We start from the raw sequence: 12,956 nt of genomic DNA on the forward strand, positions 1-12,956 counted from the left end.
TTGTCATGGTTGAAAACAAACACATATATTATGTTGAAATTTCTGTCAAACGAGAGCGTGTATTTTGGTAAGCTGATAAACATGATGCAATATCAGCAGATCTTGTGTTACATAAATGACACACTGACTCAGATTGCGCAGTGCTGTTGTTGACAGGCAGGTTGCAATTAATGTGTTAAATTGACAGTACCAGATTTGACACTCCCTGCAAAATGAACATCAGAACATACTGTTTACTTTTCTCATGCCACTTTTTTTTAAGTGCGATGTGTGATTCGGTTTTAGAGACTTATGGAGCAGGAGTAAAGGCTGCGTGCCTTCATGCACATGCTGGATGTTGAAGTTTGTTGTTGCGCAGGTGTTATCTGAGATATTTAAACACAGGTGACCCAAACGCCATGCTGTCTGTGGGGGAGGCTTGTGCTAAACACAGAGATCGCGTGTGACTGGATTATGACCACCCACTGAGATCAAAAGCACAACAGAGAGTGTGTCTGTGGAGAAGAGCAGGTTTCCAGTGTCAGTTCTCATGCCCTTCAACATGTGCTTTTTATTCTCAATTGTTAAAACTGCAGTTTAGGAGCTGAAATGCAAATGTGACTAGTTGTAACTTCAGTACAGCATTTCTAGGACCTGCTGAGTTGTAAAAAATAAAATACAAATAGTAGTGCTGTACAATATACATGTTTCTGCATCGATATTGCAATGTGCTAATATGCAATAGTCACATTGCAGAATCTGCAACATTAAGTTGTGTTTATAATTAACCAGGAGTTATTTTAGAACACAAGCAAAGTTTAACCCTACGACAGTGAACAAATATTTTTTTAAGGCATGCGACTGTGTAAAATGTCAAGCTAACTTATACCATTTGTCCTCAAAAAATGATAAAAGATGTAGCTTTAACAAAAATAAATTGTATTTTTTTATTACAATGAAGACTATGCAGTGTTATTTCACTTTTGATTACATTGTTTGATCACATTACATTGTTATTTTACACTTTAACTCAATATTGCTTGAATATCCAGAAAACCACAAAGCATTTCATTTGTATCTTTGTTCTACTGTACACATTTATGCCTGTAATTTATTTATTATACCTAATGATAAATGCAGTCCCTACAGAATTATCACAATGTAAAATTATGAATTAATTAATAGTGATAATGAATTATTTTTATAGTTAAAATAGTTGCCAAACAGTTATTTAAATCATGTTATGAAATTACATCAATATTGCAATATACAGTGTGATTCAAAAACAATACCACAACTGTGCAAAGAAGAAAAGGAGAGCTAAGCTCTTTCTGTTGTCGATTTAAGGAAGCTCTGAAGTTTGTTAAGTACTCTTCACATTAATTAATTACCCACCTTTATGTTCCATCATGTTTCCTTGATTAAATACAGATTTTCAAAGTTGTGGTATTCTTTTTGAATCACCCTGTATATCCAGCCTGATCTCATGAGAAAACGTAAGTATTATACGTTTTGTCAGTTTAGGGGCTAATTCGTACAAATTCGTACGAGTTCATTCGTACGAAATTGTACGATTTTAAAAAGGAGGCGTGGCACCTAACCCTACCCCTAAACCCAACCGTCATTGGGTGATGAGCAAATTGTACTAAATTGTACGAATTAGATCGTACGAATTCATACGAATTAGCCACTAAATCAAAAAGTTACGAATTGCCGTGAGATTGTGTTGGTATATCGCATAAAAACTAAATATCACATTGTCAGTTTTTTTCTAATATTTGCCGCCTTATGTTGGAATATTTAATCAATTGCATGCATGTTCAATAAAAACGTTCAGAAGAGGTTTTCTTCAATTTCAAAAATGTTAGTAATTTATTGGATACAAATGAATAATTCAATTCACAGAACTCTCGTATCCTAATGCAGGAGTCACATTCATGAGGTGTGCAACACTTTTCATTTCCTGACTCCAGCTCTTATACGCAGCTGATATTAAGAGGTGGAGTTTAGTGGAATTCGTCACCTGTCAGTCATTCTCCAGTCCTCAGTTGGCCGCACCCATACATACATCCTCTTTTTCAAAGAATTCTCTGCACAACATTAAAAGCATAAGACTTCTGCAAATATACTGAGTTCAGTTTAACCCATCTCTGCTCACAGGAAGTTTAGCTGCAGAGCTCAAATTAATTTTAGACAATCTGACCATTGCACTTCTATTAGCTTCATCTACTTCTGCAAAAATGCTTCATTAGTATGCAAGGCATATCACACTCAAGAGAAGAGGTTTGGATATTATTACCTTTTGATTTTTTTAATATTCCTTTTTCCCAACACTTATCATATAGTGAACAGTAGCAGATGCTGGATTCTAAAACAGACTTCCTTAACTGCTTTAAAATGGCCTATTTAGGGTGAAAATGTAAGTGAATGACAAATACAGCAAATATAATTGCACTCACCACCAAGCCTATTAGTTTAAGTTCACGTTGACCTTTATTGTCATTCTGCTACATATGTGGACATACAGTGGAAAGAAATGTCATGTCTCGCATGACCTACTACATAAATAAACATTATAAATATGAACACAACACCAGACGTAAGAGCTATTTTAAACAGAACTCTTTTTTTAAATAAGACAGAAGAATAGTGTGCAAAAGAGGAATTTAAGGTTGATGAAAACATGTAGTGCAACATAAAGTTTAAGTATAGTGTCTGGTGAATATATAGAGAGAAATGTGTGATGTGTGATGTGTTTTGTCAAACCCACTCACCTGTGTGAGGTACACTAGATATAATGAGCATGTTTGACTGTTTAGTGAATCTGGTGGCTGTGGTTCATGTCAAATTGTGGCATTGAGTTACCTTTCATTTTTGAAGGTGCCATAGAATGAAAAACTGGATATGCTTAGGCATAGCTGAATAATAGGAGGTCAGTAAATGGGAATGACAAAACGTGAGACTTAAAGGCTTCCTTGTTCTCATGTAAATCCCTAATTTTTTAAGATTAACAGTTTATTATATTTCCTTTGTTAATGGGACTTTTATTTTGAAAACAGGACAGGGATTATCTCTGGGCTAAGTCAATATAACAGCATATTATCTGTTTACAGCTTGTTAGAATGCAAATATGGAATGGATAGATTATTATAAGTTTATTCAACGCCATACTAAGGAGACACAAAGTCTGTTTAATGGAATTTTTTGTTAGTTTAACATGTATCTTGTGAAATAATGTACCCATATATGTTTGTAATAAGCAACAGACACATATAAAATATATGCATGGAGACTTTTGGACGCTTCTAAAATACCATTATAGGGTCTTTCTTGTTGAAACTCAACGTACAACGCCTGATTGAGACACAGTATAATAAGTCTTCCACCAAACAAGAATCACAGCATTAATTTGCATTGTGCCTTGCCACATCTTTAAAATATAAACCTTTATTTTACCACAGTATTTTTAATGCATTTTCAGTGCTCTCAGTTCCTCACAACTCTTACATTTAAACGTCTTTTCATTTTGATTTACGTTTGAGCAACTGAATGAAGGTCTATTTAATTGACTATATTATGATTATATTACACTATTCTTTGCTGTTCAAGGAACCTCAGGATATTGAAGATGAAGTCATGCAACCTTTCACCATTTAGATTAGATTCAACTTTATTGTCATTACAATGTACAAGATCAAGGTGATGAAAGGTTTGGCTTTCAAAACGCTCCGGCATACGCTCTAACTGCATTTTTAATTTCTTTTTTGGGGGGAAAACTTTTGAAGATTTTGGAAACTAGATGCAGTGTAGCTATATTTCCAGCCTTATGTTTTTTTTTTTTTTTGCACATTTTGGAATATTGCATAAAAAACATGCGCACAATTAAGTAGCGTACACTTTTTTAAACAACAGTAACAAAAACTAGTCATTTAATAAATAAATAGCATCATGCGCAACCAAAGTGTCATTTGATTTTGTTTTAAAAGATCATGTGAAAACAAAAATTGCCACAATGGGACAGCATTAATAGACAAACCAGCAGACTAACCAGCCTGATCTCACGAGAAAACGTATTTTACATTTTGTCAGTTTAGTGGATAATTCGTACGAATTCGTACGAGTTCAGTTGTTTAAAATTGTACGATTTTAAAAAGGAGCTGTGGCACCTAACCCCACCCATAAACCCAACCGCCATTGGGGGATGAGCAAATCATACTAAATTGTACGAATTAGATTGTACGAATTCATGCGAATTAGCCACTAAATCAAAAAGTTACGAATTGCCGCAAGATTGTGTTGGAATGACCACATTTAAAAACATCTGAAATGTTGTTTTGGCCATACTAAAATCCCTCAGCCAAAGTCCATCATCACAGTGGTTTATTACATAAGACATTTTATTATATAAGACAACCCTACCCCACAACCCCACCCCTCATTCAGTAATGACTAATTTAATTAATTATTATTCCTCCGTTAAAACACTGTTACCGTTACTGACGATAAAATGCATGTTACTATAATTGAGAACACTGAAGCGGTTTTCATGTGAGCAGTGTCTTTCTCAGCCATATGGGCTGTGGGCGGGACACATAACCAACCAGTGATGATGATTGGTGTGTCTGTGAATGTAATGTAACCGAGAACAGGATGATTGGCTTAGATAGAGTACATTTCGATTGTTTGCCAATCAGAAGCAGCGTAGGGTTGGTGTTCACACAAGCATGTGCACAGTCAGTGGCACACACCAACGACCAGGAGTGATAACGATGGCAAATCCAACAAGTTCAACTGTAGCTTTAGCAAACTGGAAATATAACAACTACTTTTCCCCCAGGTGAAAGGCAAGAATGTTTATGTAACGTGCAACTGATGCCCAGGAAAAAAAAAAGAGTCTCTCTGCGTCTGTGACAAGTAATTCTAATCTAATGAAGCACCTCACGTCGTCACATGCCACTACAAAGTTAGTGGCTACGCAGGTGATAAAGTGAGCTCTGCTACTAAAGGAGGAGACGAAGCCATGACACCTAGGCAAATGAAACTTTTCTCCACCGCAAAACACTTATTACTCAGACAGAATTCAAGAAAAGAATATCTAGATATATAGTTGAGGACATGCTGCCATAGTCTCTCACATTATCCCACAACAACATTAAAACAGTGTAGATTACTGTACAATGTTTTATATTGCTCTCTATAATATCAGAAAGGTCCGACCCTTCATATCTGAACATGCAGGTCAACTCATTGTTCAAGCTCTTGTTCTCTTCAAACTGGATTAGTGCAACTCTCTACTAGCCGGGCTTCCAGCTTATTCTATCAAACCTCTTCAGCTGCTTCAGAACGCAGCAGCACAAGTGGTCTTTGATGAACCCAAAAGAGCACATGTCACTCTGCTACTCACCCGTTTGCACTGGCTGCCAGTTGCTGCTCGCAATAAATTCAAAGCTCTGATGTTTGCTTACAAAGCGACCTCTGGCTTTGCTCCTTCTTATCTGCTCTCACTTCTGCAGATTTATGCGCCCTCCAGAAACTTGCGTTCTGTGAATGAACGTCGCCTCGTGGTTCCATCCCTAAGAGGGAAGAAATCACTTTCCCGAACTCTCGCATTCAATCTGCCCAGTTGGTGGAATGAACTCCCTAACTACATCAGAACAGCAGAGTCACTTGCTGTCTTCAAGAAACGACTAAAAACTCAATTATTTAGTCTCCACTTTCCTTCGTAATCTGTAACTGCCTCTCTGGCTATACCACTAACTGTACTCTCTCTCAAAAATAAAATAAATAAATAAATTTTCTAATGCTCTGCTTCTTAGACTTTGCACACCTGAAACTTGTCAATAGCACTTGTTCACTGCTGCTCTTATAGTTGTGTAAATTGCTTCCTTGTCCTCATTTGTAAGTCGCTTTGGATAAAAGCATCTGCTAAATGACTAAATGTAAATTTATTTTATAGTCATTTGACAAATTAGATGTTTTTAAAGTAACGCAATAGTTCCTTTCCTTGGTAATTAGTTACTTTTATAAGTATGTGACTCAGCTACTAACTCAGTTACTATTTGTGAGAAGTAACTATAACTAATTACTCTTTTAAAGGAATGTGCCCAACTGCTTATTGGATAAAAACTGTGCATTAATCGCAAGTGTTTTATGCGATATTCCAGTTGTGCACATAAGTGTAATTCACATAGTTGGATGTAAACATATGTAGTGATATGCAGTGAGATCTGTATCAGTGTGATTGCTGCAGTGTGTTTGTTTTGGTAGCATCCGCACGCTCTCCAAACTCTCTCACACTTCCACTCCCTGAAACTGCTGTTTACAGAGCGTGTTTCAGAAGGAACGCTACATGAACAGGAATTGTTCAAACAGAGTCTGGCATCTGTGCTATGAGCAGAATTTACATGCGTGAGAAATGCTCCAATTTCTGATCATGCCTCAAAAAGGAGCAGAATGCTGTGACACATTTTTGCGTGTCAAGGTCTGGCGCTGGTCCAGCAGCGAGTGCACGCAAGGTTACATAATGACAGGGAGTGAGAAGTGTCATTTCAAGTGTCATTTGAAATGCTTGAAGCAACAATACATGACACTTCCTCTGGATACGCTAAATGCTCTCAATGTCTTCCTCTACATGCAAGCTGCACGCTGATCACCAACAGATAACAGATCTGCTTCTGCTATTCTTACTTTCTTTCTCTTTTTTTTGGTTCTATGCAGGTGTTTTGATTTAATTCCAAGAACATTTCTGCAGAGATTTCTGAGGTGTATATATGTGTGTGTGTGTGTAAATATATATATATATATATATATATATATATATATATATATATATATATACATATATATGTATATATATATTAGCCCCTTTAAGCTGTATTTTTCTTTCTCGATAGTCTACAGAACAAACCGTTGTTAAACAATAACTTGCCTAATTACCCTAACCTGCATAGTTAACCTGATTAACCTAGTTAAGCCTTTAAATGTCACTTTAAGCTGTATAGAAGTGTCTAGAAAAATATCTAGTCAAATATTATTTACTGTCATCATGACAAAGATCAAATAAATCAGTTATTAGAAATGAGTTATGAAAACTTTTTAAATATTGTTTTGCAGGGATTGCGTTTGAAGAAATTTTGTTTATGAATATTTAAAACAATCAGAGACCAATAAATAATTAAATTAATAATAGTGTAACAGAAATTAGATTTTTTTTTCTCTTAGAACTAGAATAATCTTTAGAAGTCCTTTTGAATTCTTAAGTAATTTGTAATGTGCATCTTACATTTTGAGTCAGAAATCCCAACATTTGGATTTTATTACAAGTTATTTTTAGTTTCATTCATTCATTGATTTATTTAATTTCCTTCGACTTCATCAAGGGTCGCCACAGCGTAATGAACCGCCAACTTATCCAGCATATGTTTTACACAGTGGATGCCCTTCCAACTGCAACCCACTGCTGGGAAACATCAAAAATTTAGTTTACCCAATTCACCTGTACCACGTGTCTTTGGACTGTGGGGAAACCGGAGCACCTGGAGGAAACCCACGCCAACACGGGGAGAACATGCAAACTCCACAAAGAAATGCCAACTGCCCCAGCTGGGACTCGAACCAGCGACCTTTTTGCTGTAAGGCGCCAGTGCTAATCATTGAGCCACCGCATTACCCCTATTTTTAGTTTTAGCTATTTAGTTATTTTAAGTTTGTTTATGCTTATTTTTAAGTGTGATTGTGCTGTTCTTTTAAAAACAATTGTCTTTTTTTAAGTGCTTTAAAGTAAATAATAATATAAATGATAAAGTAAACGCTTATTTTGATTCTAATGCATGAATCTTTAATAAATGCTTTTTTGTAGCCACTGTTTATGCATCTCAGCCTTCTAAAATAAATATCAAACCACAAGAATTTGCTGTGAAAACGGTAAGTGTTCCTCATGGTGAGTGAAGAGCCCTGAAGGTGTGTGTGTGTGTGTGCGCGCTGAGCATACCGAGAAAACATTCAAACACCGCCGGTCAGATGAGGTGAGCTCCTACTAAGAAAATGCTGATAAATGAAACGATAGTTAATTTGTGCGCTGCTGTGCTGCAACTTGCTTCTCTCAGTGAACATTCTGTGGCTTTTAATCAGTAATTGTGTGACAATGTGCAATTAACAAAACTAATATGGTACATAAACATATATCATTTCTTACCAGTGTTAGCATTCCCAGATGACTGCTGGTCTATTGCATCATTTTTAAAATTATATATATATATATATATATATATATATATATATATATATATATATATATATATATATATATATATATATATATATATATATATATATATATATATATATATACACACACACACACACAATAAATATATACACACACACACACACACACAGTTGAAGTCAGAATTATTAGCCCCCGTTTATTTTTTCCCCCAATTTCTGTTTAACGGAGAGAAGATTTATTCAACATATTTCTAAACATAATAGTTTTAATAACTCATCTCTAATAACTGATTTATTTTATCTTTTTCATGATGACAGTAAATAATGTTTAACTAGATATTTTTCAAGACACTTCTATACAGCTTAAAGTGACATTTAAAGGCTTAACTAGGTTAATTAGATTAACTAGGCAGGTTAGGGTTATTGTATAGCTATTAATGTATAATTTATTGTATAACGATGGTTTGTTCTGTAGACAGTCGAAAAAACTGTCTCCAGAAGAAAAAATATTATCAGACATACTGGGAAAATTTTCTGAATCTGTTAAACATCATTTGGGAAATATTAAAAATAAACAAATAAATAAATAAAAGGGGGGCTAATAATTCTGACTTCAATTGTACATATATATATATATATATGTGTGTGTGTGTGTGTGTGTGTGTGTGTGTGTGTGTGTGTGTGTGTGTGCGTGCGTGCGTGCGTGCGTGCGTGCGTGCGTGCGTGCGTGCGTGCGTGCGTGCGTGCGTGCGTGCGCGTGCGTGCGTGCGTGCGTGTATACGTATGTATTAGGATTTTATAATTTTTATTAAATAATCATGTGACAAAAATGCTTTATTGTTAATAATTAAGCTTTTTTTTGTCTCTGTTAACTTCACAAGGTTTCTTGTACTGGTTAAAAACAATATCAGTTTCTGATTACGTTCTGCTTTTATTCTCTGATACTCCAGTATGTGTTTGCAGAATAACTTGCAGCTTAAATAGTTAGTTTATCAATTTATACATAAAGATTTTGGTGGTATCGTATAACTAAAAACTTAAAACATGAAATGAAAAGTAAGGCCTTTTTAACTTTTATTTTAGGTTTACAATGTAAATCCATCTATTAACTTGTTTTTTTTAAACAAAGCAGCTTTCTCATATAATATATACTAAAGGACATTAAACATTACTTTTGTAAATAAATTATATGAACATGTTGCATATTAGTCATTAATATTAATGAAATGTATTTAAAAAGGAATAAATATTTACACACATTTATGCGCTGCAAAATCTGTGGAAATATGTGGATTTCTGTGCGTGCAGATTCCGTGTGGGCCTACTGATGATGTACACCTCAATCCATTAACTAAACTGCAAAATGTTTCAGTTTTGGCCATATGATATGTAAAGTTTCAGTGATGTGCTTGAGTTTAATTTTTCACTCTGCTTGTAATGCCCTCGTGTGGTCATGATTGTTAAAGCAGCTCTATTACTGGAAAACTAGAGCAAATAATAATAATGCTATAACATTTTCCATATATATTCTGTTGCACAGTGGAACCATCTGTCACAAACTCCTTTCTGCATGTGTAAACATACCTGTCAATAAAGTTTCTTAGATTGTGAGATGTACAGTTGAAGGCTAAATTTAGCCGTCCTGCTGTGAAATATTTATTCTTTTTCAAATATGTCTCAAGTAATATTTAATGGAGCAAGGACATTTTCACAGTATGTCTGATAAAATTTTTTCTTCTGGAGAAAGTCTTATTTGTTTTATTTCGGCTAGAATAAAAGCAGTTTTTAATTTTTTAAAAACCATTTTAGGTCAAAATTATTAGCCCCTTTAAGCTATTTTTTTTTCCATTGACTACAGAACAAACCATCGTTGTATAAAAACTTAATTACCCTAACTTGCCTAATTAACCTTGTTATCGTGTTATGATAACTTTATGATAAGTTATCAGTTATCATAAATGTCACTTTAAGCTGAATACTAGTTGAAGTCACACAGTTGAAGTCAGATTTATTAGCCCTCCTGGATTATTAGCCCTCCTGTTTATTTTTTCCCCAATTTCTGTTTAACAGAGAGATTTTTTTAACACATTTCTAATCATAATAGTTTTAATAACTCATTTCTAATAACTGATTTATTTTATCATTGCCATAATGACAGTAAATAATATTTGACTAGATATTTTTCAAGACACTTCTAAACAGCTTAAAGTGACATTTAAAGGCTTAACTAGGTTAATTAGGTTAACTAGGCAGGTTAGGGTAATTAGGCAAGTTTGTATAATGATTGTTTGTTCTGTAGACTATCGAAAAAAATAGCTTAAAGGGGCTAATAATTTTGACCTTAAAATGGTGTTCAAAAAATTAAAAACGGCTTTTATTCTAGCCGAAATAAAACAAATAAGACTTCCTCCAGAAGAAAAAATATTATCAGACATACTGTGAAAATTTCCTGAATCTGTTAAACATCATTTGGGAAATATTAAAAGAAGAAGAAAAAATCCAAAGGGGGCTAATAATTCTGACTTTAACTATACATATGTGCTGTACTATAAAACTAAAAAAGTAAAGCTCGTTTTTTGGATAAACTTAATGGTGGCTTGAGAAAGCCTAGTCTGAAAGTTTGAAGTAGCTTAAAAATTAAATAATTGAAGTAGTTTAAAGAAGTTTTAAGCAGTTGGCATAGAGAGATAACTACATTAAGTGTTTTGACTGTTTGTTAAGGTGTTGCTAAGGTGTTCTGAGTGGTTGCACAGCGGTTGCTAAGGCTTTGCTAGGGTGTTCCAGGTAGTTGTTAAGGTGCTGCTAGGTGGTTGCTACAGTGTTCTGAGTGGTTGCTAGGATCAGCCACTGAGCGGTTGCTAGGCAGTTCCTAAGGTGTTCTGAATGGTTGCTAAGGTGTTGCTAGGGTGTTGCTAGAAGGTTGCTAAGGTGTTCTGAGTGGTTGCTAGGTCGTTGCAAAGGTGTTGCTAGGTAGTTGCTAGGGTGTTCTGAGTGGTTGCTAAGTGGTTGAAAAGGCATTGCTAGGTGGTTGCTAAGATGTTGCTAGGCAGTTGCTATGGTGTTCTGAGTGGTTGCTAGACAGTTGCTAAGGTGTTTTGAGGGATTGCTAGGCAGTTGCTAACATACATTTCCATGGTTCTAGCATGAGTTAGCATGTTGCTAGCATGTTTCTAGTATAAACTAGCATGTTGTTAGCATACATTTAGTATGAGTTAGTGTGTTGCTAGTATGATTATAGTATGAATTGGCATGTTGCTAGTATGATTAGTATGTTTGTTAGTATGTTTTTAGCATGAATTGGTATATTCTTATGTTGCTAGTATGATTAGTATGTTAGTATGTTTCTAGGATGAATTGTTGTTGGTATGTCCAATGTAAAGTCAGTGGCAGTTTTTTATAATGGAAGTGTGGCTAGTAAATTTAAAAGTCATCAGTGATTGGCAGATTGGTGGACTGAGTTAAATGAGCAAAACATTAAGTCTGTATGACAGTCTGGTGGAAAGTTATGAGGTCATAAAGTTTGGTCCAATGTTAAGTTAATGGGAATTTCTGAATTTTCCGGGTCAGTTTTCAGAAAACCGTAAGTCGGATCAGATGGAAAAGATATAGCAACCCGAGTCAGAGCAATTTGGAGGTTTGGAGTAGGTTTGGTGGCTGTAGTATGAATGGTTTAGGAGGAGATGCATATAGAAATTCGACGGACGAATAGTAAGTTTATGTAGTATAATAGTATGTTGGCTTTTTCAAGCCATCCTAATAATTATCTTTATCTTCAACAATTTAACTTTCCCAAGTGTACTGGCCAAATTTAGTGTATGAGTGTGCTTTAAACATTTCACAAAAACAAACAAATCTTCATTTTGAATATAGAATTTCTCATTTAAAAGCTTATTTATTTATTTATTTTTGTTTATTTTAGTGTTTGTGTCTTTTATTTCTTGTCAATTGCGATATGATTTTTTAAAAATGTGGATTATTTTCTAAATACTTTCCTAAATATATTGTTATAGGGTTTACGTTTAGCATAAACTCAGCTATTTTATTATCTAGCATAACAAAAAAATCTGGTAATCTGGTGAGATGTAGCTGTGCAAGCAGGCTACAGTAAGTGATCACATGGTTGAACTGTAGACAGTACATCTCACACGTACACCAGTTGCAGTGCATGTGATCTGATAAGAACCTTTATTGAGAGCAGATCATACAGTAGGAGTAAAGATTTTCACGTAACCTCATTCACAGAGCTGCCAGCTCGCACGTCTCAGCTGCAGTGCAGATGCTCCAGCTGATTACTGTGTCGTGTGCCACATAATACTGCATGCTGGAAATGTGCCTAATGTAAAATACTTCTGTTGCAAAATGCAGCTTTTACATTTAACTTCTCAATGATTTTTTTTAACAGGGAGACTGATCATAAATTGATCTGCAAATAAAACTTTCTGTGTTAAGCGACAGAATATTTGCACTTAATATTTATACAAGACAATATTTTATATATATTTGGTAATTCTGTTGCAAATAAAAAGCTACTCACTTTTAGAAAAGTCAGTTAATTAATTTGTATCAATATTAATAGGTTGGAAAATAGCACTTATTTATAGCACAATTACTAAAGCCTGGCACAAAACATATTTCCTTTTTAAGGTCATTGTATTGTGCATGTCTCTGTCCCTGTCAAATAAACAAATGATTTAATATTAAGTAATTTTTATTGTATGAAGTGTTTTAACTTATTTATTTATTTATGTAAG

The sequence above is a fragment of the Danio aesculapii genome, chromosome 13 (assembly GCF_903798145.1).
Source record: "Danio aesculapii chromosome 13, fDanAes4.1, whole genome shotgun sequence".
Taxonomy (NCBI): Eukaryota; Metazoa; Chordata; class Actinopteri; order Cypriniformes; family Danionidae; genus Danio; species Danio aesculapii.